We start from the raw sequence: 23110 nt of genomic DNA, 5'->3' as shown, positions 1-23110 counted from the left end.
AGCCCTGTGGGTAAGCCTCGTGGGAAAGCCTCCAGGGACAGCCTCGAGGGAAAGCCACAGATCCCTTGATCCACGTGACAGGACGCATGACACTACTGCTGCAGCTCGGGAGGAAAGCGCACGTGCATGCCCCCACTCGAGACGAGGCCTGACTCCTCTGGGGAGACTCAGAAGCACCCCAAGATCCATAGCAACACTGGAGAGGAATCCTCAGGTTCCGGCCCCGACTCCACACAAGGACTGAGGTCCCGGCATGGACGGGAGAGGTATCCCGAGAGGTCCCCTAGCATCTCGCATGGGGACTGGCCTTTCCTGAGGCCACCAGAGCGGGTCCCTGAGGTCCCCGTCTTAACTCGAGAAGACATGCCACAACTCGAGAAAATCCAGGAGGTTCTCCCCTCCAGGCGAGATGAGGCCCATTTCCGCTGAGGCGTCTCGAGGCTGATCACACCTCACCTCTGGAACTTCGAAAGTCTCCTTCACACCCTTGGTGCAAATCAAGAAGTTCCCCGACATACCCGTCTCCACTCGAGAGGAATCACGAGGGTCCCGCCCACATCCAGAGGAGCCCCGTTTCCGCCTCGTAGCTCGAGATGAGGGATTCTTTCCCTGCTTCTTCGGGAAAGAGTTCCCGGCGTTCCCGTCGCATCTCAAGAGGAGGCCCTCTCAACAGGAACGGCGAGAGGAACTCCAGGGTCCTGCCACCATTCCAAGAGTCCCCCAGATGTCTGAGTCCATTCCAGAGGAACCTCTTTTCCCTTCACCGGCTCGTCTTTCACGCCGAGGATCGACTCACACCAAGGTGGCACGTGGCACAGCCTTGTGGGTAAGCCTCGTGGGAAAGCCTCGAGGGACAGCCTCGAGGGAAAGCCACACATCCCTTGATCCACGTGACAGGAAGCGTGACACTACTGCTGCAGCTCGGGAGGAAAGCGCACGTGCATGCCCTCACACGAGACGAGGCCTGACTCCCCTGGGGAGACTCAGAAGCACCCCAAGATCCATGGCAACACTGGAGAGGAATCCTCAGGTTCCGGCCCCGACTCCACACAAGGACTGAGGCCCCGGCATGGACGGGAGAGGAATCCCGAGAGGTCCCCTAGCAACTCGCATGGGGACTGGCCTTTCATGAGGCCACCAGAGCGGGTCCCTGAGGTCCCCGTTGTAACTCGAGAAGACCTGCCACAACTCGAGAAAATCCAGTAGGTTCTCCCCTCCCGGCGAGATGAGGCCCATTTCCTTTGAGGCGTCTCAAGGCTGATCACACCTCACCTCTGGATCTTCGAAAGGGTCCTTCACACCCTTGGTGCTAATCAAGAAGTTCCCCGACATACCCGTCTCCACTCGAGAGGAATCACGAGGGTCCCGCCCACATCCAGAGGAGCCCCTTTTCCGCCTCGTAGCTCGAGACGAGGGATCCTTTCCCTGCTTCTTCGGGAAAGAGTTCCCGGCGTTCCCGTCGCATCTCAAGAGGAGGCCCTCTCAACAGGAACGGAGAGAGTAACGCCAGTGTCGTGCCACCATTCCTGGAGTCCCCCAGATGTCTCAGTCCATTCCAGAGGAATCTCGTTTCCCTTCACCGGCTCGTCTTTCACGCCGAGGATCGACTCACACCAAGGTGGCACGTGGCACAGCCCTGTGGGAGAGCCTCGTGGGAAAGCCTCGAGAGACAGCCTCGAGGGAAAGCCACAGATCCCTTGATCCACGTGACAGGAAGCGTGACACTACTGCTGCAGCTCGGGAGGAAAGCGCACGTGCATGCCCCCACACGAGACGAGGCCTGACTCCCCTGGGGAGACTCAGAAGCACCCCAAGATCCATGGCAACACTGGAGAGGAATCCTCAGGTTCCGGCCCCGACTCCACACAAGGACTGAGGCCCCGGCATGGACGGGAGAGGAATCCCGAGAGGTCCCCTAGCAAGTCGCATGGGGACTGGCCTTTCCTGAGGCCACCAGAGCGGGTCCCTGAGGACCCCGTCATAACTCGAGAAGACCTGCCACAACTCGAGAAAATCCAGTAGGTTCTCCCCTCCCGGCGAGATGAGGCCCATTTCCGCTGAGGCGTCTCGAGGCTGATCACACCTCACCTCTGGATCTTCGAAAGGGTCCTTCACACCCTTGGTGCTAATCAAGAAGTTCCCCGACATACCCGTCTCCACTCGAGAGGAATCACGAGGGTCCCGCCCACATCCAGAGGAGCCCCTTTTCCGCCTCGTAGCTCGAGATGAGGGATCCTTTCCCTGCTTCGTCGGGAAAGAGTTCCCGGCGTTCCCGTCGCATCTCAACAGGAGGCCCTCTCAACAGGAACGGCGAGAGGAACTCCAGGGTCGTGCCACCATTCCAAGAGTCCCCCAGATGTCTCAGTCCATTCCAGAGGAACCTCTTTTCCCTTCACCGGCTCGTCTTTCACGCCGAGGATCGACTCACACCAAGGTGGCACGTGGCACAGCCCTGTGGGAAAGCCTCGTGGGAAAGCCTCGAGGGACAGCCTCGAGGGAAAGCCACACATCCCTTGATCCACGTGACAGGAAGCGTGACACTACTGCTGCAGCTCGGGAGGAAAGCGCACGTGCATGCCCCCACTCGAGACGAGGCCTGACTCCCCTGGGAAGACTCAGAAGCACCCCAAGATCCATGGCAACACTGGAGAGGAATCCTCAGGTTCTGGCCCGGACTCCACACAAGGACTGAGGCCCCGGCATGGACAGGAGAGGAATCCCGAGAGGTCCCCAAGCAACTCGCATGGGGACTGGCCTTTCCTGAGGCCACCAGAGCGGGTCTCTGAGGTTCCCGTCGTAACTCGAGAAGACCTGCCGCAACTCGAGAAAATCCAGGAGGTTCTCCCCTCCAGGCGAGATGAGGCCCATTTCTGCTGAGGCGTCTCAAGGCTGATCACACCTCACCTCTGGAACTTCGAAAGGGTCCTTCACACCCTTGGTGCAAATCAAGAAGTTCCCCGACATACCCGTCTCCCCTCGAGAGGAAACACGAGTGTACCACCCACATACAGAGGAGCCCCGTTTCCGCCTCGTAGCTCGAGATGAGGGATCCTTTCCCTGCTTCGTCGGGAAAGAGTTCCCGGCGTTCCCGTCGCATCTCAAGAGGAGGCCCTCTCAACAGGAACGGAGAGAGTAACGCCAGTGTCGTGCCACCATTCCTGGAGTCCCCCAGATGTCTCAGTCCATTCCAGAGGAATCTCGTTTCCCTTCACCGGCTCGTCTTTCACGCCGAGGATCGACTCACACCAAGGTGGCACGTGGCACAGCCCTGTGGGAGAGCCTCGTGGGAAAGCCTCGAGAGACAGCCTCGAGGGAAAGCCACAGATCCCTTGATCCACGTGACAGGAAGCGTGACACTACTGCTGCAGGTCGGGAGGAAAGCGCACGTGCATGCCCCCACTCGAGACGAGGCCTGACTCCCCTGGGGAGACTCAGAAGCACCCCAAGATCCATGGCAACACTGGAGAGGAATCCTCAGGTTCCGGCCCCGACTCCACACAAGGACTGAGGCCCCGGCATGGACGGGAGAGGAATCCCGAGAGGTCCCCTAGCAAGTCGCATGGGGACTGGCCTTTCCTGAGGCCACCAGAGCGGGTCCCTGAGGACCCCGTCATAACTCGAGAAGACCTGCCACAACTCGAGAAAATCCAGTAGGTTCTCCCCTCCAGGCGAGATGAGGCCCATTTCCGCTGAGGCGTCTCGAGGCTGATCACACCTCACCTCTGGAACTTCGAAAGGGTCCTTCACACCCTTGGTGCAAATCAAGAAGTTCCCCGACATACCCGTCTCCACTCGAGAGGAAACACGAGGGTCCCGCCCACATCCAGAGGAGCCCCGTTTCCGCCTCGTAGCTCGAGATGAGGGATTCTTTCCCTGCTTCTTCGGGAAAGAGTTCCCGGCGTTCCCGTCGCATCTCAAGAGGAGGCCCTCTCAACAGGAACGGCGAGAGGAACTCCAGGGTCCTGCCACCATTCCAAGAGTCCCCCAGATGTCTGAGTCCATTCCAGAGGAACCTCTTTTCCCTTCACCGGCTCGTCTTTCACGCCGAGGATCGACTCACACCAAGGTGGCACGTGGCACAGCCTTGTGGGTAAGCCTCGTGGGAAAGCCTCCAGGGACAGCCTCGAGGGAAAGCCACACATCCATTGATCCACGTGACAGGACGCGTGACACTACTGCTGCAGCTCGGGAGGAAAGCGCACGTGCATGCCCTCACTCGAGACGAGGCCTGACTCCCCTGGGGAGACTCAGAAGCACCCCAAGATCCATGGCAACACTGGAGAGGAATCCTCAGGTTCCGGCCCCGACTCAACACAAGGACTGAGGCCCCGGCATGGACGGGAGAGGAATCCCGAGAGGTCCCCTAGCAACTCGCATGGGGACTGGCCTTTCATGAGGCCACCAGAGCGGGTCCCTGAGTTCCCCGTTGTAACTCGAGAAGACCTGCCACAACTCGAGAAAATCCAGTAGGTTCTCCCCTCCAGGCGAGATGAGGCCCATTTCCGCTGAGGCGTCTCAAGGCTGATCACACCTCACCTCTGGAACTTCGAAAGGGTCCTTCACACCCTTGGTGCAAATCAAGAAGTTCCCCGACATACCCGTCTCCCCTCGAGAGGAAACACGAGGGTACCGCCCACATCCAGAGGAGCCCCGTTTCCGCCTCGTAGCTCGAGATGAGGGATCCTTTCCCTGCTTCGTCGGGAAAGAGTTCCCGGCGTTCCCGTCGCATCTCAAGAGGAGGCCCTCTCAACAGGAACGGAGAGAGTAACGCCAGTGTCGTGCCACCATTCCTGGAGTCCCCCAGATGTCTCAGTCCATTCCAGAGGAATCTCGTTTCCCTTCACCGGCTCGTCTTTCACGCCGAGGATCGACTCACACCAAGGTGGCACGTGGCACAGCCCTGTGGGAGAGCCTCGTGGGAAAGCCTCGAGAGACAGCCTCGAGGGAAAGCCACAGATCCCTTGATCCACGTGACAGGAAGCGTGACACTACTGCTGCAGCTCGGGAGGAAAGCGCACGTGCATGCCCCCACTCGAGACGAGGCCTGACTCCCCTGGGGAGACTCAGAAGCACCCCAAGATCCATGGCAACACTGGAGAGGAATCCTCAGGTTCCGGCCCCGACTCCACACAAGGACTGAGGCCCCGGCATGGACGGGAGAGGAATCCCGAGAGGTCCCCTAGCAACTCGCATGGGGACTGGCCTTTCCTGAGGCCACCAGAGCGGGTCCCTGAGGTCCCCGTCATAACTCGAGAAGACCTGCCACAACTCGAGAAAATCCAGTAGGTTCTCCCCTCCAGGCGAGATGAGGCCCATTTCCGCTGAGGCGTCTCGAGGCTGATCACACCTCACCTCTGGAACTTCGAAAGGGTCCTTCACACCCTTGGTTCAAATCAAGATGTTCCCCGACATACCCGGCTCCCCTCGAGAGGAAACACGAGGGTCCCGCCCACATCCAGAGGAGCCCCGTTTCCGCCTCGTAGCTCGAGATGAGGGATCCTTTCCCTGCGTCGTCGGTAAAGAGTTCTCGGCGTTCCTGTCGCATCTCAAGTGGAGGCCCTCTCAACAGGAACGGCGAGAGGAACTCCAGGGTCGTGCCACCATTCCTCGAGTCCCCCAGATGTCTCAGTCCATTCCAGAGGAACCTCTTTTCCCTTCACCGGCTCGTCTTTCACGCCGAGGATCGACTCACACCAAGGTGGCACGTGGCACAGCCCTGTGGGAGAGCCTCGTGGGAAAGCCTCGAGGGACAGCCTCGAGGGAAAGCCACAGATCCCTTGATCCACGTGACAGGAAGCGTGACACTACTGCTGCAGCTCGGGAGGAAAGCGCACGTGCATGCCCCCACTCGAGACGAGGCCTGACTCCCCTCGGGAGACTCAGAAGCACCCCAAGATCCATGGCAACACCGGAGAGGAATCCTAATGTTCCGGCCCCGACTCCACACAAGGTCTTTAGCCCCGACTTGGACGGGAGAGAAATCCCGAGATGGCCCCTAGCAACTCGCATGGGGACTGGCCTTTCCTGAGGCCACCAGAGCGGGTCCCTGAGTTCCCCGTCGTAACTCGAGAAGACCTGCCGCAACTCGAGAAAATCCAGGAGGTTCTCCCCTCCAGGCGAGACGAGGCCCATTTCCGCTGAGGCGTCTCGAGGCTGATCACACCTCACCTCTGGAACTTCGAAAGGGTCCTTCACACCCGTGGGGCAAATGAAGAAGTTTGCCGACATACCCGTCTCCACTCGAGAGGAAACACGAGGGTCCCGTCCACATCCAGAGGAGCCCCGTTTCCGCCTCGTAGCTCGAGATGAGGGATCCTTTCCCTGCTTCGTCGGAAAAGAGTTCCCGGCGTTCCCGTCGCACCTCAAGAGGAGGCCCTCTCAACAGGAATGGCGAGAGGAACTCCAGGGTCCTGCCACCATTCCAAGAGTCCCCCAGATGTCTCAGTCCATTCCAGAGGAACCTCTTTTCCCTTCACCGGCTCGTCTTTCACGCCGAGGATCGACTCACACCAAGGTGGCACGTGGCACAGCCTTGTGGGTAAGCCTCGTGGGAAAGCCTCCAGGGACAGCCTCGAGGGAAAGCCACACATCCCTTGATCCACGTGACAGGACGCGTGACACTACTGCTGCAGCTCGGGAGGAAAGCGCACGTGCATGCCCCCACTCGAGACGAGTCCTGACTCCCCTGGGGAGACTCAGAAGCACCCCAAGATCCATGGCAACACTGGAGAGGAATCCTCAGGTTCCAGCCCCGACTCCACACAAGGACTGAGGCCCCGGCATGGACAGGAGAGGAATCCCGAGAGGTCCCCAAGCAACTCGCATGGGGACTGGCCTTTCCTGAGGCCACCAGAGCGGGTCTCTGAGGTTCCCGTCGTAACTCGAGAAGACCTGCCGCAACTCGAGAAAATCCAGGAGGTTCTCCCCTCCAGGCGAGATGAGGCCCATTTCTGCTGAGGCGTCTCAAGGCTGATCACACCTCACCTCTGGAACTTCGAAAGGGTCCTTCACACCCTTGGTGCAAATCAAGAAGTTCCCCGACATACCCGTCTCCCCTCGAGAGGAAACACGAGGGTACCGCCCACATCCAGAGGAGCCCCGTTTCCGCCTCGTAGCTCGAGATGAGGGATACTTTCCCTGCTTCGTCGGGAAAGAGTTCCCGGCGTTCCCGTCGCATCTCAAGAGGAGGCCCTCTCAACAGGAACGGAGAGAGTAACGCCAGTGTCGTGCCACCATTCCTGGAGTCCCCCAGATGTCTCAGTCCATTCCAGAGGAATCTCGTTTCCCTTCACCGGCTCGTCTTTCACGCCGAGGATCGACTCACACCAAGGTGGCACGTGGCACAGCCCTGTGGGAGAGCCTCGTGGGAAAGCCTCGAGAGACAGCCTCGAGGGAAAGCCACAGATCCCTTGATCCACGTGACAGGAAGCGTGACACTACTGCTGCAGCTCGGGAGGAAAGCGCACGTGCATGCCCCCACTCGAGACGAGGCCTGACTCCCCTGGGGAGACTCAGAAGCACCCCAAGATCCATGGCAACACTGGAGAGGAATCCTCAGGTTCCGGCCCCGACTCCACACAAGGACTGAGGCCCCGGCATGGACGGAAGAGGAATCCCGAGAGGTCCCCTAGCAACTCGCATGGGGACTGGCCTTTCATGAGGCCACCAGAGCGGGTCCCTGAGTTCCCCGTTGTAACTCGAGAAGACCTGCCACAACTCGAGAAAATCCAGGAGGTTCTCCCCTCCAGGCGAGATGAGGCCCATTTCCGCTGAGGCGTCTCGAGGCTGATCACACCTCACCTCTGGAACTTCGAAAGGGTCCTTCACACCCTTGGTGCAAATCAAGAAGTTCCCCGACATACCCGTCTCCACTCGAGAGGAAACACGAGGGTCCCGCCCACATCCAGAGGAGCCCCGTTTCCGCCTCGTAGCTCGAGATGAGGGATTCTTTCCCTGCTTCTTCGGGAAAGAGTTCCCGGCGTTCCCGTCGCATCTCAAGAGGAGGCCCTCTCAACAGGAACGGCGAGAGGAACTCCAGGGTCCTGCCACCATTCCAAGAGTCCCCCAGATGTCTCAGTCCATTCCAGAGGAATCTCGTTTCCCTTCACCGGCTCGTCTTTCACGCCGAGGATCGACTCACACCAAGGTGGCACGTGGCACAGCCCTGTGGGAGAGCCTCGTGGGAAAGCCTCGAGAGACAGCCTCGAGGGAAAGCCACAGATCCCTTGATCCACGTGACAGGAAGCGTGACACTACTGCTGCAGCTCGGGAGGAAAGCGCACGTGCATGCCCCCACTCGAGACGAGGCCTGATTCCCCTGGGGAGACTCAGAAGCACCCCAAGATACATGGCAACACTGGAGAGGAATCCTCAGGTTCCGGCCCCGACTCCACACAAAGTCTTTAGCCCCGACATGGATGGGAGAGGAATCCCGAGATGGCCCCTAGCAACTCGCATGGGGACTGGCCTTTCCTGAGGCCACCAGAGCGGGTCCCTGAGGTCCCCGTCGTAACTCGAGAAGACCTGCCGCAACTCGAGAAAATCCAGGAGGTGCTCCCCTCCAGGCGAGACGAGGCCCATTTCCCCTGAGGCGTCTCGAGGCTGATCACACCTCACCTCTGGAACTTCGAAAGGGTCTTTCACACCCTTGGTGCAAATGAAGATGTTCCCCGACATACCCGGCTCCCCTCGAGAGGAAACACGAGGGTCCCGCCCACATCCAGAGGAGCCCCGTTTCCGCCTCGTAGCTCGAGATGAGGGATCCTTTCCCTGCGTCGTCGGTAAAGAGTTCTCGGCGTTCCTGTCGCATCTCAAGTGGAGGCCCTCTCAACAGGAACGGTGAGAGGAACTCCAGGGTCGTGCCACCATTCCTCGAGTCCCCCAGATGTCTCAGTCCATTCCAGAGGAACCTCTTTTCCCTTCACCGGCTCGTCTTTCACGCCGAGGATCGACTCACACCAAGGTGGCACGTGGCACAGCCCTGTGGGAGAGCCTCGTGGGAAAGCCTCGAGGGACAGCCTCGAGGGAAAGCCACAGATCCCTTGATCCACGTGACAGGAAGCGTGACACTACTGCTGCAGCTCGGGAGGAAAGCGCACGTGCATGCCCCCACTCGAGACGAGGCCTGACTCCCCTCGGGAGACTAAGAAGCACCCCAAGATCCATGGCAACACCGGAGAGGAATCCTAATGTTCCGGCCCCGACTCCACACAAGGTCTTTAGCCCCGACATGGACGGGAGAGAAATCCCGAGATGGCCCCTAGCAACTCGCATGGGGACTGGCCCTTCCTGAGGCCACCAGAGCGGGTCCCTGAGTTCCCCGTCGTAACTCGAGAAGACCTGCCGCAACTCGAGAAAATCCAGGAGGTTCTCCCCTCCAGGCGAGACGAGGCCCATTTCCGCTGAGGCGTCTCGAGGCTGATCACACCTCACCTCTGGAACTTCGAAAGGGTCCTTCACACCCGTGGGGCAAATGAAGAAGTTTGCCGACATACCCGTCTCCACTCGAGAGGAAACACGAGGGTCCCGTCCACATCCAGAGGAGCCCCGTTTCCGCCTCGTAGCTCGAGATGAGGGATCCTTTCCCTGCTTCGTCGGAAAAGAGTTCCCGGCGTTCCCGTCGCACCTCAAGAGGAGGCCCTCTCAACAGGAACGGCGAGAGGAACTCCAGGGTCCTGCCACCATTCCAAGAGTCCCCCAGATGTCTGAGTCCATTCCAGAGGAACCTCTTTTTCCTTCACCGGCTCGTCTTTCACGCCGAGGATCGACTCACACCAAGGTGGCACGTGGCACAGCCTTGTGGGTAAGCCTCGTGGGAAAGCCTCCAGGGACAGCCTCGAGGGAAAGCCACACATCCCTTGATCCACGTGACAGGACGCGTGACACTACTGCTGCAGCTCGGGAGGAAAGCGCACGTGCATGCCCCCACACGAGACGAGTCCTGACTCCCCTCGGGAGACTAAGAAGCACCCCAAGATCCATGGCAACACTGGAGAGGAATCCTCAGGTTCCGGCCCCGACTCCACACAAGGACTGAGGCCCCGGCATGGACGGGAGAGGAATCCCGAGAGGTCCCCTAGCAACTCGCATGGGGACTGGCCTTTCATGAGGCCACCAGAGCGGGTCCCTGAGGTCCCCGTTGTAACTCGAGAAGACCTGCCACAACTCGAGAAAATCCAGTAGGTTCTCCCCTCCCGGCGAGATGAGGACCATTTCCGCTGAGGCGTCTCGAGGCTGATCACACCTCACCTCTGGATCTTCGAAAGGGTCCTTCACACCCTTGGTGCTAATCAAGAAGTTCCCCGACATACCCGTCTCCACTCGAGAGGAATCACGAGGGTCCCGCCCACATCCAGAGGAGCCCCTTTTCCGCCTCGTAGCTCGAGATGAGGGATCCTTTCCCTGCTTCGTCGGGAAAGAGTTCCCGGCGTTCCCGTCGCATCTCAACAGGAGGCCCTCTCAACAGGAACGGCGAGAGGAACTCCAGGGTCGTGCCACCATTCCAAGAGTCCCCCAGATGTCTCAGTCCATTCCAGAGGAACCTCTTTTCCCTTCACCGGCTCGTCTTTCACGCCGAGGATCGACTCACACCAAGGTGGCACGTGGCACAGCCCTGTGGGAAAGCCTCGTGGGAAAGCCTCCAGGGACAGCCTCGAGGGAAAGCCACACATCCCTTGATCCACGTGACAGGAAGCGTGACACTACTGCTGCAGCTCGGGAGGAAAGCACACGTGCATGCCCCCACTCGAGACGAGGCCTGACTCCCCTGGGAAGACTCAGAAGCACCCCAAGATCCATGGCAACACTGGAGAGGAATCCTCAGGTTCCGGGCCGGACTCCACACAAGGACTGAGGCCCCGGCATGGACAGGAGAGGAATCCCGAGAGGTCCCCAAGCAACTCGCATGGGGACTGGCCTTTCCTGAGGCCACCAGAGCGGGTCTCTGAGGTTCCCGTCGTAACTCGAGAAGACCTGCCGCAACTCGAGAAAATCCAGGAGGTTCTCCCCTCCAGGCGAGATGAGGCCCATTTCTGCTGAGGCGTCTCAAGGCTGATCACACCTCACCTCTGGAACTTCGAAAGGGTAATTCACACCCTTGGTGCAAATCAAGAAGTTCCCCGACATACCCGTCTCCCCTCGAGAGGAAACACGAGGGTACCGCCCACATCCAGAGGAGACCCGTTTCCGCCTCGTAGCTCGAGATGAGGGATCCTTTCCCTGCTTCGTCGGGAAAGAGTTCCCGGCGTTCCCGTCGCATCTCAAGAGGAGGCCCTCTCAACAGGAACGGAGAGAGTAACTCCAGTGTCGTGCCACCATTCCTGTCGTCCCCCAGATGTCTCAGTCCATTCCAGAGGAATCTCGTTTCCCTTCACCGGCTCGTCTTTCATGCTGAGGATCGACTCACACCAAGGTGGCACGTGGCACAGCCCTGTGGGAGAGCCTCGTGGGAAAGCCTCGAGAGACAGCCTCGAGGGAAAGCCACAGATCCCTTGATCCACGTGACAGGAAGCGTGACACTACTGCTGCAGCTCGGGAGGAAAGCGCACGTGCATGCCCCCACTCGAGACGAGGCCTGACTCCCCTGGGGAGACTCAGAAGCACCCCAAGATCCATGGCAACACTGGAGAGGAATCCTCAGGTTCCGGCCCCGACTCCACACAAGGACTGAGGCCCCGGCATGGACGGGAGAGGAATCCCGAGAGGTCCCCAAGCAACTCGCATGGGGACTGGCCTTTCATGAGGCCACCAGAGCGGGTCCCTGAGGTCCCCGTTGTAACTCGAGAAGACCTGCCACAACTCGAGAAAATCCAGTAGGTTCTCCCCTCCCGGCGAGATGAGGCCCATTTCCGCTGAGGCGTCTCGAGGCTGATCACACCTCACCTCTGGATCTTCGAAAGGGTCCTTCACACCCTTGGTGCTAATCAAGAAGTTCCCCGACATACCCGTCTCCACTCGAGAGGAATCACGAGGGTCCCGCCCACATCCAGAGGAGCCCCTTTTCCGCCTCGTAGCTCGAGATGAGGGATCCTTTCCCTGCTTCGTCGGGAAAGAGTTCCCGGCGTTCCCGTCGCATCTCAACAGGAGGCCCTCTCAACAGGAACGGCGAGAGGAACTCCAGGGTCGTGCCACCATTCCAAGAGTCCCCCAGATGTCTCAGTCCATTCCAGAGGAACCTCTTTTCCCTTCACCGGCTCGTCTTTCACGCCGAGGATCGACTCACACCAAGGTGGCACGTGGCACAGCCCTGTGGGAAAGCCTCGTGGGAAAGCCTCCAGGGACAGCCTCGAGGGAAAGCCACACATCCCTTGATCCACGTGACAGGAAGCGTGACACTACTGCTGCAGCTCGGGAGGAAAGCACACGTGCATGCCCCCACTCGAGACGAGGCCTGACTCCCCTGGGAAGACTCAGAAGCACCCCAAGATCCATGGCAACACTGGAGAGGAATCCTCAGGTTCCGGGCCGGACTCCACACAAGGACTGAGGCCCCGGCATGGACAGGAGAGGAATCCCGAGAGGTCCCCAAGCAACTCGCATGGGGACTGGCCTTTCCTGAGGCCACCAGAGCGGGTCTCTGAGGTTCCCGTCGTAACTCGAGAAGACCTGCCGCAACTCGAGAAAATCCAGGAGGTTCTCCCCTCCAGGCGAGATGAGGCCCATTTCTGCTGAGGCGTCTCAAGGCTGATCACACCTCACCTCTGGAACTTCGAAAGGGTAATTCACACCCTTGGTGCAAATCAAGAAGTTCCCCGACATACCCGTCTCCCCTCGAGAGGAAACACGAGGGTACCGCCCACATCCAGAGGAGACCCGTTTCCGCCTCGTAGCTCGAGATGAGGGATCCTTTCCCTGCTTCGTCGGGAAAGAGTTCCCGGCGTTCCCGTCGCATCTCAAGAGGAGGCCCTCTCAACAGGAACGGAGAGAGTAACTCCAGTGTCGTGCCACCATTCCTGTCGTCCCCCAGATGTCTCAGTCCATTCCAGAGGAATCTCGTTTCCCTTCACCGGCTCGTCTTTCATGCTGAGGATCGACTCACACCAAGGTGGCACGTGGCACAGCCCTGTGGGAGAGCCTCGTGGGAAAGCCTCGAGAGACAGCCTCGAGGGAAAGCCACAGATCCCTTGATCCACGTGACAGGAAGCGTGACACTACTGCTGCAGCTCGGGAGGAAAGCGCACGTGCATGCCCCCACTCGAGACGAGGCCTGACTCCCCTGGGGAGACTCAGAAGCACCCCAAGATCCATGGCAACACTGGAGAGGAATCCTCAGGTTCCGGCCCCGACTCCACACAAGGACTGAGGCCCCGGCATGGACGGGAGAGGAATCCCGAGAGGTCCCCAAGCAACTCGCATGGGGACTGGCCTTTCATGAGGCCACCAGAGCGGGTCCCTGAGGTCCCCGTTGTAACTCGAGAAGACCTGCCACAACTCGAGAAAATCCAGTAGGTTCTCCCCTCCCGGCGAGATGAGGCCCATTTCCGCTGAGGCGTCTCGAGGCTGATCACACCTCACCTCTGGATCTTCGAAAGGGTCCTTCACACCCTTGGTGCTAATCAAGAAGTTCCCCGACATACCCGTCTCCACTCGAGAGGAATCACGAGGGTCCCGCCCACATCCAGAGGAGCCCCTTTTCCGCCTCGTAGCTCGAGATGAGGGATCCTTTCCCTGCTTCGTCGGGAAAGAGTTCCCGGCGTTCCCGTCGCATCTCAACAGGAGGCCCTCTCAACAGGAACGGCGAGAGGAACTCCAGGGTCGTGCCACCATTCCAAGAGTCCCCCAGATGTCTCAGTCCATTCCAGAGGAACCTCTTTTCCCTTCACCGGCTCGTCTTTCACGCCGAGGATCGACTCACACCAAGGTGGCACGTGGCACAGCCCTGTGGGAAAGCCTCGTGGGAAAGCCTCGAGGGACAGCCTCGAGGGAAAGCCACAGATCCCTTGATCCACGTGACAGGAAGCGTGACACTACTGCTGCAGCTCGGGAGGAAAGCGCACATGCATGCCCCCACTCGAGACGAGGCCTGACTCCCCTGGGAAGACTCAGAAGCACCCCAAGATCCATGGCAACACTGGAGAGGAATCCTCAGGTTCCGGCCCGGACTCCACACAAGGACTGAGGCCCCGGCATGGACAGGAGAGGAATCCCGAGAGGTCCCCAAGCAACTCGCATGGGGACTGGCCTTTCCTGAGGCCACCAGAGCGGGTCTCTGAGGTTCCCGTCGTAACTCGAGAAGACCTGCCGCAACTCGAGAAAATCCAGGAGGTTCTCCCCTCCAGGCGAGATGAGGCCCATTTCTGCTGAGGCGTCTCAAGGCTGATCACACCTCACCTCTGGAACTTCGAAAGGGTAATTCACACCCTTGGTGCAAATCAAGAAGTTCCCCGACATACCCGTCTCCCCTCGAGAGGAAACACGAGGGTACCGCCCACATCCAGAGGAGACCCGTTTCCGCCTCGTAGCTCGAGATGAGGGATCCTTTCCCTGCTTCGTCGGGAAAGAGTTCCCGGCGTTCCCGTCGCATCTCAAGAGGAGGCCCTCTCAACAGGAACGGAGAGAGTAACTCCAGTGTCGTGCCACCATTCCTGTCGTCCCCCAGATGTCTCAGTCCATTCCAGAGGAATCTCGTTTCCCTTCACCGGCTCGTCTTTCATGCTGAGGATCGACTCACACCAAGGTGGCACGTGGCACAGCCCTGTGGGAGAGCCTCGTGGGAAAGCCTCGAGAGACAGCCTCGAGGGAAAGCCACAGATCCCTTGATCCACGTGACAGGAAGCGTGACACTACTGCTGCAGCTCGGGAGGAAAGCGCACGTGCATGCCCCCACTCGAGACGAGGCCTGACTCCCCTGGGGAGACTCAGAAGCACCCCAAGATCCATGGCAACACTGGAGAGGAATCCTCAGGTTCCGGCCCCGACTCCACACAAGGACTGAGGCCCCGGCATGGACGGGAGAGGAATCCCGAGAGGTCCCCAAGCAACTCGCATGGGGACTGGCCTTTCATGAGGCCACCAGAGCGGGTCCCTGAGGTCCCCGTTGTAACTCGAGAAGACCTGCCACAACTCGAGAAAATCCAGTAGGTTCTCCCCTCCCGGCGAGATGAGGCCCATTTCCGCTGAGGCGTCTCGAGGCTGATCACACCTCACCTCTGGATCTTCGAAAGGGTCCTTCACACCCTTGGTGCTAATCAAGAAGTTCCCCGACATACCCGTCTCCACTCGAGAGGAATCACGAGGGTCCCGCCCACATCCAGAGGAGCCCCTTTTCCGCCTCGTAGCTCGAGATGAGGGATCCTTTCCCTGCTTCGTCGGGAAAGAGTTCCCGGCGTTCCCGTCGCATCTCAAGAGGAGGCCCTCTCAACAGGAACGGCGAGAGGAACTCCAGGGTCCTGCCACCATTCCAAGAGTCCCCCAGATGTCTCAGTCCATTCCAGAGGAATCTCGTTTCCCTTCACCGGCTCGTCTTTCACGCCGAGGATCGACTCACACCAAGGTGGCACGTGGCACAGCCCTGTGGGAGAGCCTCGTGGGAAAGCCTCGAGAGACAGCCTCGAGGGAAAGCCACAGATCCCTTGATCCACGTGACAGGAAGCGTGACACTACTGCTGCAGCTCGGGAGGAAAGCGCACGTGCATGCCCCCACTCGAGACGAGGCCTGATTCCCCTGGGGAGACTCAGAAGCACCCCAAGATACATGGCAACACTGGAGAGGAATCCTCAGGTTCCGGCCCCGACTCCACACAAAGTCTTTAGCCCCGACATGGATGGGAGAGGAATCCCGAGATGGCCCCTAGCAACTCGCATGGGGACTGGCCTTTCCTGACGCCACCAGAGCGGGTCCCTGAGGTCCCCGTCGTAACTCGAGAAGACCTGCCGCAACTCGAGAAAATCCAGGAGGTGCTCCCCTCCAGGCGAGACGAGGCCCATTTCCCCTGAGGCGTCTCGAGGCTGATCACACCTCACCTCTGGAACTTCGAAAGGGTCTTTCACACCCTTGGTGCAAATGAAGATGTTCCCCGACATACCCGGCTCCCCTCGAGAGGAAACACGAGGGTCCCGCCCACATCCAGAGGAGCCCCGTTTCCGCCTCGTAGCTCGAGATGAGGGATCCTTTCCCTGCGTCGTCGGTAAAGAGTTCTCGGCGTTCCTGTCGCATCTCAAGTGGAGGCCCTCTCAACAGGAACGGTGAGAGGAACTCCAGGGTCGTGCCACCATTCCTCGAGTCCCCCAGATGTCTCAGTCCATTCCAGAGGAACCTCTTTTCCCTTCACCGGCTCGTCTTTCACGCCGAGGATCGACTCACACCAAGGTGGCACGTGGCACAGCCCTGTGGGAGAGCCTCGTGGGAAAGCCTCGAGGGACAGCCTCGAGGGAAAGCCACAGATCCCTTGATCCACGTGACAGGAAGCGTGACACTACTGCTGCAGCTCGGGAGGAAAGCGCACGTGCATGCCCCCACTCGAGACGAGGCCTGACTCCCCTCGGGAGACTAAGAAGCACCCCAAGATCCATGGCAACACCGGAGAGGAATCCTAATGTTCCGGCCCCGACTCCACACAAGGTCTTTAGCCCCGACATGGACGGGAGAGAAATCCCGAGATGGCCCCTAGCAACTCGCATGGGGACTGGCCCTTCCTGAGGCCACCAGAGCGGGTCCCTGAGTTCCCCGTCGTAACTCGAGAAGACCTGCCGCAACTCGAGAAAATCCAGGAGGTTCTCCCCTCCAGGCGAGACGAGGCCCATTTCCGCTGAGGCGTCTCGAGGCTGATCACACCTCACCTCTGGAACTTCGAAAGGGTCCTTCACACCCGTGGGGCAAATGAAGAAGTTTGCCGACATACCCGTCTCCACTCGAGAGGAAACACGAGGGTCCCGTCCACATCCAGAGGAGCCCCGTTTCCGCCTCGTAGCTCGAGATGAGGGATCCTTTCCCTGCTTCGTCGGAAAAGAGTTCCCGGCGTTCCCGTCGCACCTCAAGAGGAGGCCCTCTCAACAGGAACGGCGAGAGGAACTCCAGGGTCCTGCCACCATTCCAAGAGTCCCCCAGATGTCTGAGTCCATTCCAGAGGAACCTCTTTTTCCTTCACCGGCTCGTCTTTCACGCCGAGGATCGACTCACACCAAGGTGGCACGTGGCACAGCCTTGTGGGTAAGCCTCGTGGGAAAGCCTCCAGGGACAGCCTCGAGGGAAAGCCACACATCCCTTGATCCACGTGACAGGACGCGTGACACTACTGCTGCAGCTCGGGAGGAAAGCGCACGTGCATGCCCCCACACGAGACGAGTCCTGACTCCCCTCGGGAGACTAAGAAGCACCCCAAGATCCATGGCAACACTGGAGAGGAATCCTCAGGTTCCGGCCCCGACTCCACACAAGGACTGAGGCCCCGGCATGGACGGGAGAGGAATCCCGAGAGGTCCCCTAGCAACTCGCATGGGGACTGGCCTTTCATGAGGCCACCAGAGCGGGTCCCTGAGGTCCCCGTTGTAACTCGAGAAGACCTGCCACAACTCGAGAAAATCCAGTAGGTTCTCCCCTCCCGGCGAGATGAGGACCATTTCCGCTGAGGCGTCTCGAGGCTGATCACACCTCACCTCTGGATCTTCGAAAGGGTCCTTCACACCCTTGGTGCTAATCAAGAAGTTCCCCGACATACCCGTCTCCACTCGAGAGGAATCACGAGGGTCCCGCCCACATCCAGAGGAGCCCCTTTTCCGCCTCGTAGCTCGAGATGAGGGATCCTTTCCCTGCTTCGTCGGGAAAGAGTTCCCGGCGTTCCCGTCGCATCTCAACAGGAGGCCCTCTCAACAGGAACGGCGAGAGGAACTCCAGGGTCGTGCCACCATTCCAAGAGTCCCCCAGATGTCTCAGTCCATTCCAGAGGAACCTCTTTTCCCTTCACCGGCTCGTCTTTCACGCCGAGGATCGACTCACACCAAGGTGGCACGTGGCACAGCCCTGTGGGAAAGCCTCGTGGGAAAGCCTCCAGGGACAGCCTCGAGGGAAAGCCACACATCCCTTGATCCACGTGACAGGAAGCGTGACACTACTGCTGCAGCTCGGGAGGAAAGCACACGTGCATGCCCCCACTCGAGACGAGGCCTGACTCCCCTGGGAAGACTCAGAAGCACCCCAAGATCCATGGCAACACTGGAGAGGAATCCTCAGGTTCCGGGCCGGACTCCACACAAGGACTGAGGCCCCGGCATGGACAGGAGAGGAATCCCGAGAGGTCCCCAAGCAACTCGCATGGGGACTGGCCTTTCCTGAGGCCACCAGAGCGGGTCTCTGAGGTTCCCGTCGTAACTCGAGAAGACCTGCCGCAACTCGAGAAAATCCAGGAGGTTCTCCCCTCCAGGCGAGATGAGGCCCATTTCTGCTGAGGCGTCTCAAGGCTGATCACACCTCACCTCTGGAACTTCGAAAGGGTAATTCACACCCTTGGTGCAAATCAAGAAGTTCCCCGACATACCCGTCTCCCCTCGAGAGGAAACACGAGGGTACCGCCCACATCCAGAGGAGACCCGTTTCCGCCTCGTAGCTCGAGATGAGGGATCCTTTCCCTGCTTCGTCGGGAAAGAGTTCCCGGCGTTCCCGTCGCATCTCAAGAGGAGGCCCTCTCAACAGGAACGGAGAGAGTAACTCCAGTGTCGTGCCACCATTCCTGTCGTCCCCCAGATGTCTCAGTCCATTCCAGAGGAATCTCGTTTCCCTTCACCGGCTCGTCTTTCATGCTGAGGATCGACTCACACCAAGGTGGCACGTGGCACAGCCCTGTGGGAGAGCCTCGTGGGAAAGCCTCGAGAGACAGCCTCGAGGGAAAGCCACAGATCCCTTGATCCACGTGACAGGAAGCGTGACACTACTGCTGCAGCTCGGGAGGAAAGCGCACGTGCATGCCCCCACTCGAGACGAGGCCTGACTCCCCTGGGGAGACTCAGAAGCACCCCAAGATCCATGGCAACACTGGAGAGGAATCCTCAGGTTCCGGCCCCGACTCCACACAAGGACTGAGGCCCCGGCATGGACGGGAGAGGAATCCCGAGAGGTCCCCAAGCAACTCGCATGGGGACTGGCCTTTCATGAGGCCACCAGAGCGGGTCCCTGAGGTCCCCGTTGTAACTCGAGAAGACCTGCCACAACTCGAGAAAATCCAGTAGGTTCTCCCCTCCCGGCGAGATGAGGCCCATTTCCGCTGAGGCGTCTCGAGGCTGATCACACCTCACCTCTGGATCTTCGAAAGGGTCCTTCACACCCTTGGTGCTAATCAAGAAGTTCCCCGACATACCCGTCTCCACTCGAGAGGAATCACGAGGGTCCCGCCCACATCCAGAGGAGCCCCTTTTCCGCCTCGTAGCTCGAGATGAGGGATCCTTTCCCTGCTTCGTCGGGAAAGAGTTCCCGGCGTTCCCGTCGCATCTCAACAGGAGGCCCTCTCAACAGGAACGGCGAGAGGAACTCCAGGGTCGTGCCACCATTCCAAGAGTCCCCCAGATGTCTCAGTCCATTCCAGAGGAACCTCTTTTCCCTTCACCGGCTCGTCTTTCACGCCGAGGATCGACTCACACCAAGGTGGCACGTGGCACAGCCCTGTGGGAAAGCCTCGTGGGAAAGCCTCCAGGGACAGCCTCGAGGGAAAGCCACACATCCCTTGATCCACGTGACAGGAAGCGTGACACTACTGCTGCAGCTCGGGAGGAAAGCACACGTGCATGCCCCCACTCGAGACGAGGCCTGACTCCCCTGGGAAGACTCAGAAGCACCCCAAGATCCATGGCAACACTGGAGAGGAATCCTCAGGTTCCGGGCCGGACTCCACACAAGGACTGAGGCCCCGGCATGGACAGGAGAGGAATCCCGAGAGGTCCCCAAGCAACTCGCATGGGGACTGGCCTTTCCTGAGGCCACCAGAGCGGGTCTCTGAGGTTCCCGTCGTAACTCGAGAAGACCTGCCGCAACTCGAGAAAATCCAGGAGGTTCTCCCCTCCAGGCGAGATGAGGCCCATTTCTGCTGAGGCGTCTCAAGGCTGATCACACCTCACCTCTGGAACTTCGAAAGGGTAATTCACACCCTTGGTGCAAATCAAGAAGTTCCCCGACATACCCGTCTCCCCTCGAGAGGAAACACGAGGGTACCGCCCACATCCAGAGGAGACCCGTTTCCGCCTCGTAGCTCGAGATGAGGGATCCTTTCCCTGCTTCGTCGGGAAAGAGTTCCCGGCGTTCCCGTCGCATCTCAAGAGGAGGCCCTCTCAACAGGAACGGAGAGAGTAACTCCAGTGTCGTGCCACCATTCCTGTCGTCCCCCAGATGTCTCAGTCCATTCCAGAGGAATCTCGTTTCCCTTCACCGGCTCGTCTTTCATGCTGAGGATCGACTCACACCAAGGTGGCACGTGGCACAGCCCTGTGGGAGAGCCTCGTGGGAAAGCCTCGAGAGACAGCCTCGAGGGAAAGCCACAGATCCCTTGATCCACGTGACAGGAAGCGTGACACTACTGCTGCAGCTCGGGAGGAAAGCGCACGTGCATGCCCCCACTCGAGACGAGGCCTGACTCCCCTGGGGAGACTCAGAAGCACCCCAAGATCCATGGCAACACTGGAGAGGAATCCTCAGGTTCCGGCCCCGACTCCACACAAGGACTGAGGCCCCGGCATGGACGGGAGAGGAATCCCGAGAGGTCCCCAAGCAACTCGCATGGGGACTGGCCTTTCATGAGGCCACCAGAGCGGGTCCCTGAGGTCCCCGTTGTAACTCGAGAAGACCTGCCACAACTCGAGAAAATCCAGTAGGTTCTCCCCTCCCGGCGAGATGAGGCCCATTTCCGCTGAGGCGTCTCGAGGCTGATCACACCTCACCTCTGGATCTTCGAAAGGGTCCTTCACACCCTTGGTGCTAATCAAGAAGTTCCCCGACATACCCGTCTCCACTCGAGAGGAATCACGAGGGTCCCGCCCACATCCAGAGGAGCCCCTTTTCCGCCTCGTAGCTCGAGATGAGGGATCCTTTCCCTGCTTCGTCGGGAAAGAGTTCCCGGCGTTCCCGTCGCATCTCAACAGGAGGCCCTCTCAACAGGAACGGCGAGAGGAACTCCAGGGTCGTGCCACCATTCCAAGAGTCCCCCAGATGTCTCAGTCCATTCCAGAGGAACCTCTTTTCCCTTCACCGGCTCGTCTTTCACGCCGAGGATCGACTCACACCAAGGTGGCACGTGGCACAGCCCTGTGGGAAAGCCTCGTGGGAAAGCCTCGAGGGACAGCCTCGAGGGAAAGCCACAGATCCCTTGATCCACGTGACAGGAAGCGTGACACTACTGCTGCAGCTCGGGAGGAAAGCGCACATGCATGCCCCCACTCGAGACGAGGCCTGACTCCCCTGGGAAGACTCAGAAGCACCCCAAGATCCATGGCAACACTGGAGAGGAATCCTCAGGTTCCGGCCCGGACTCCACACAAGGACTGAGGCCCCGGCATGGACAGGAGAGGAATCCCGAGAGGTCCCCAAGCAACTCGCATGGGGACTGGCCTTTCCTGAGGCCACCAGAGCGGGTCTCTGAGGTTCCCGTCGTAACTCGAGAAGACCTGCCGCAACTCGAGAAAATCCAGGAGGTTCTCCCCTCCAGGCGAGATGAGGCCCATTTCTGCTGAGGCGTCTCAAGGCTGATCACACCTCACCTCTGGAACTTCGAAAGGGTAATTCACACCCTTGGTGCAAATCAAGAAGTTCCCCGACATACCCGTCTCCCCTCGAGAGGAAACACGAGGGTACCGCCCACATCCAGAGGAGACCCGTTTCCGCCTCGTAGCTCGAGATGAGGGATCCTTTCCCTGCTTCGTCGGGAAAGAGTTCCCGGCGTTCCCGTCGCATCTCAAGAGGAGGCCCTCTCAACAGGAACGGAGAGAGTAACTCCAGTGTCGTGCCACCATTCCTGTCGTCCCCCAGATGTCTCAGTCCATTCCAGAGGAATCTCGTTTCCCTTCACCGGCTCGTCTTTCATGCTGAGGATCGACTCACACCAAGGTGGCACGTGGCACAGCCCTGTGGGAGAGCCTCGTGGGAAAGCCTCGAGAGACAGCCTCGAGGGAAAGCCACAGATCCCTTGATCCACGTGACAGGAAGCGTGACACTACTGCTGCAGCTCGGGAGGAAAGCGCACGTGCATGCCCCCACTCGAGACGAGGCCTGACTCCCCTGGGGAGACTCAGAAGCACCCCAAGATCCATGGCAACACTGGAGAGGAATCCTCAGGTTCCGGCCCCGACTCCACACAAGGACTGAGGCCCCGGCATGGACGGGAGAGGAATCCCGAGAGGTCCCCAAGCAACTCGCATGGGGACTGGCCTTTCATGAGGCCACCAGAGCGGGTCCCTGAGGTCCCCGTTGTAACTCGAGAAGACCTGCCACAACTCGAGAAAATCCAGTAGGTTCTCCCCTCCCGGCGAGATGAGGCCCATTTCCGCTGAGGCGTCTCGAGGCTGATCACACCTCACCTCTGGATCTTCGAAAGGGTCCTTCACACCCTTGGTGCTAATCAAGAAGTTCCCCGACATACCCGTCTCCACTCGAGAGGAATCACGAGGGTCCCGCCACATCCAGAGGAGCCCCTTTTCCGCCTCGTAGCTCGAGATGAGGGATCCTTTCCCTGCTTCGTCGGGAAAGAGTTCCCGGCGTTCCCGTCGCATCTCAACAGGAGGCCCTCTCAACAGGAACGGCGAGAGGAACTCCAGGGTCGTGCCACCATTCCAAGAGTCCCCCAGATGTCTCAGTCCATTCCAGAGGAACCTCTTTTCCCTTCACCGGCTCGTCTTTCACGCCGAGGATCGACTCACACCAAGGTGGCACGTGGCACAGCCCTGTGGGAAAGCCTCGTGGGAAAGCCTCGAGGGACAGCCTCGAGGGAAAGCCACAGATCCCTTGATCCACGTGACAGGAAGCGTGACACTACTGCTGCAGCTCGGGAGGAAAGCGCACATGCATGCCCCCACTCGAGACGAGGCCTGACTCCCCTGGGAAGACTCAGAAGCACCCCAAGATCCATGGCAACACTGGAGAGGAATCCTCAGGTTCCGGCCCGGACTCCACACAAGGACTGAGGCCCCGGCATGGACAGGA

This window comes from Budorcas taxicolor, chromosome 21, assembly GCF_023091745.1.
Source record: "Budorcas taxicolor isolate Tak-1 chromosome 21, Takin1.1, whole genome shotgun sequence".
In the NCBI taxonomy this organism is placed as follows: domain Eukaryota; kingdom Metazoa; phylum Chordata; class Mammalia; order Artiodactyla; family Bovidae; genus Budorcas; species Budorcas taxicolor.
Note: the sequence above shows the minus strand (reverse complement) of the source record.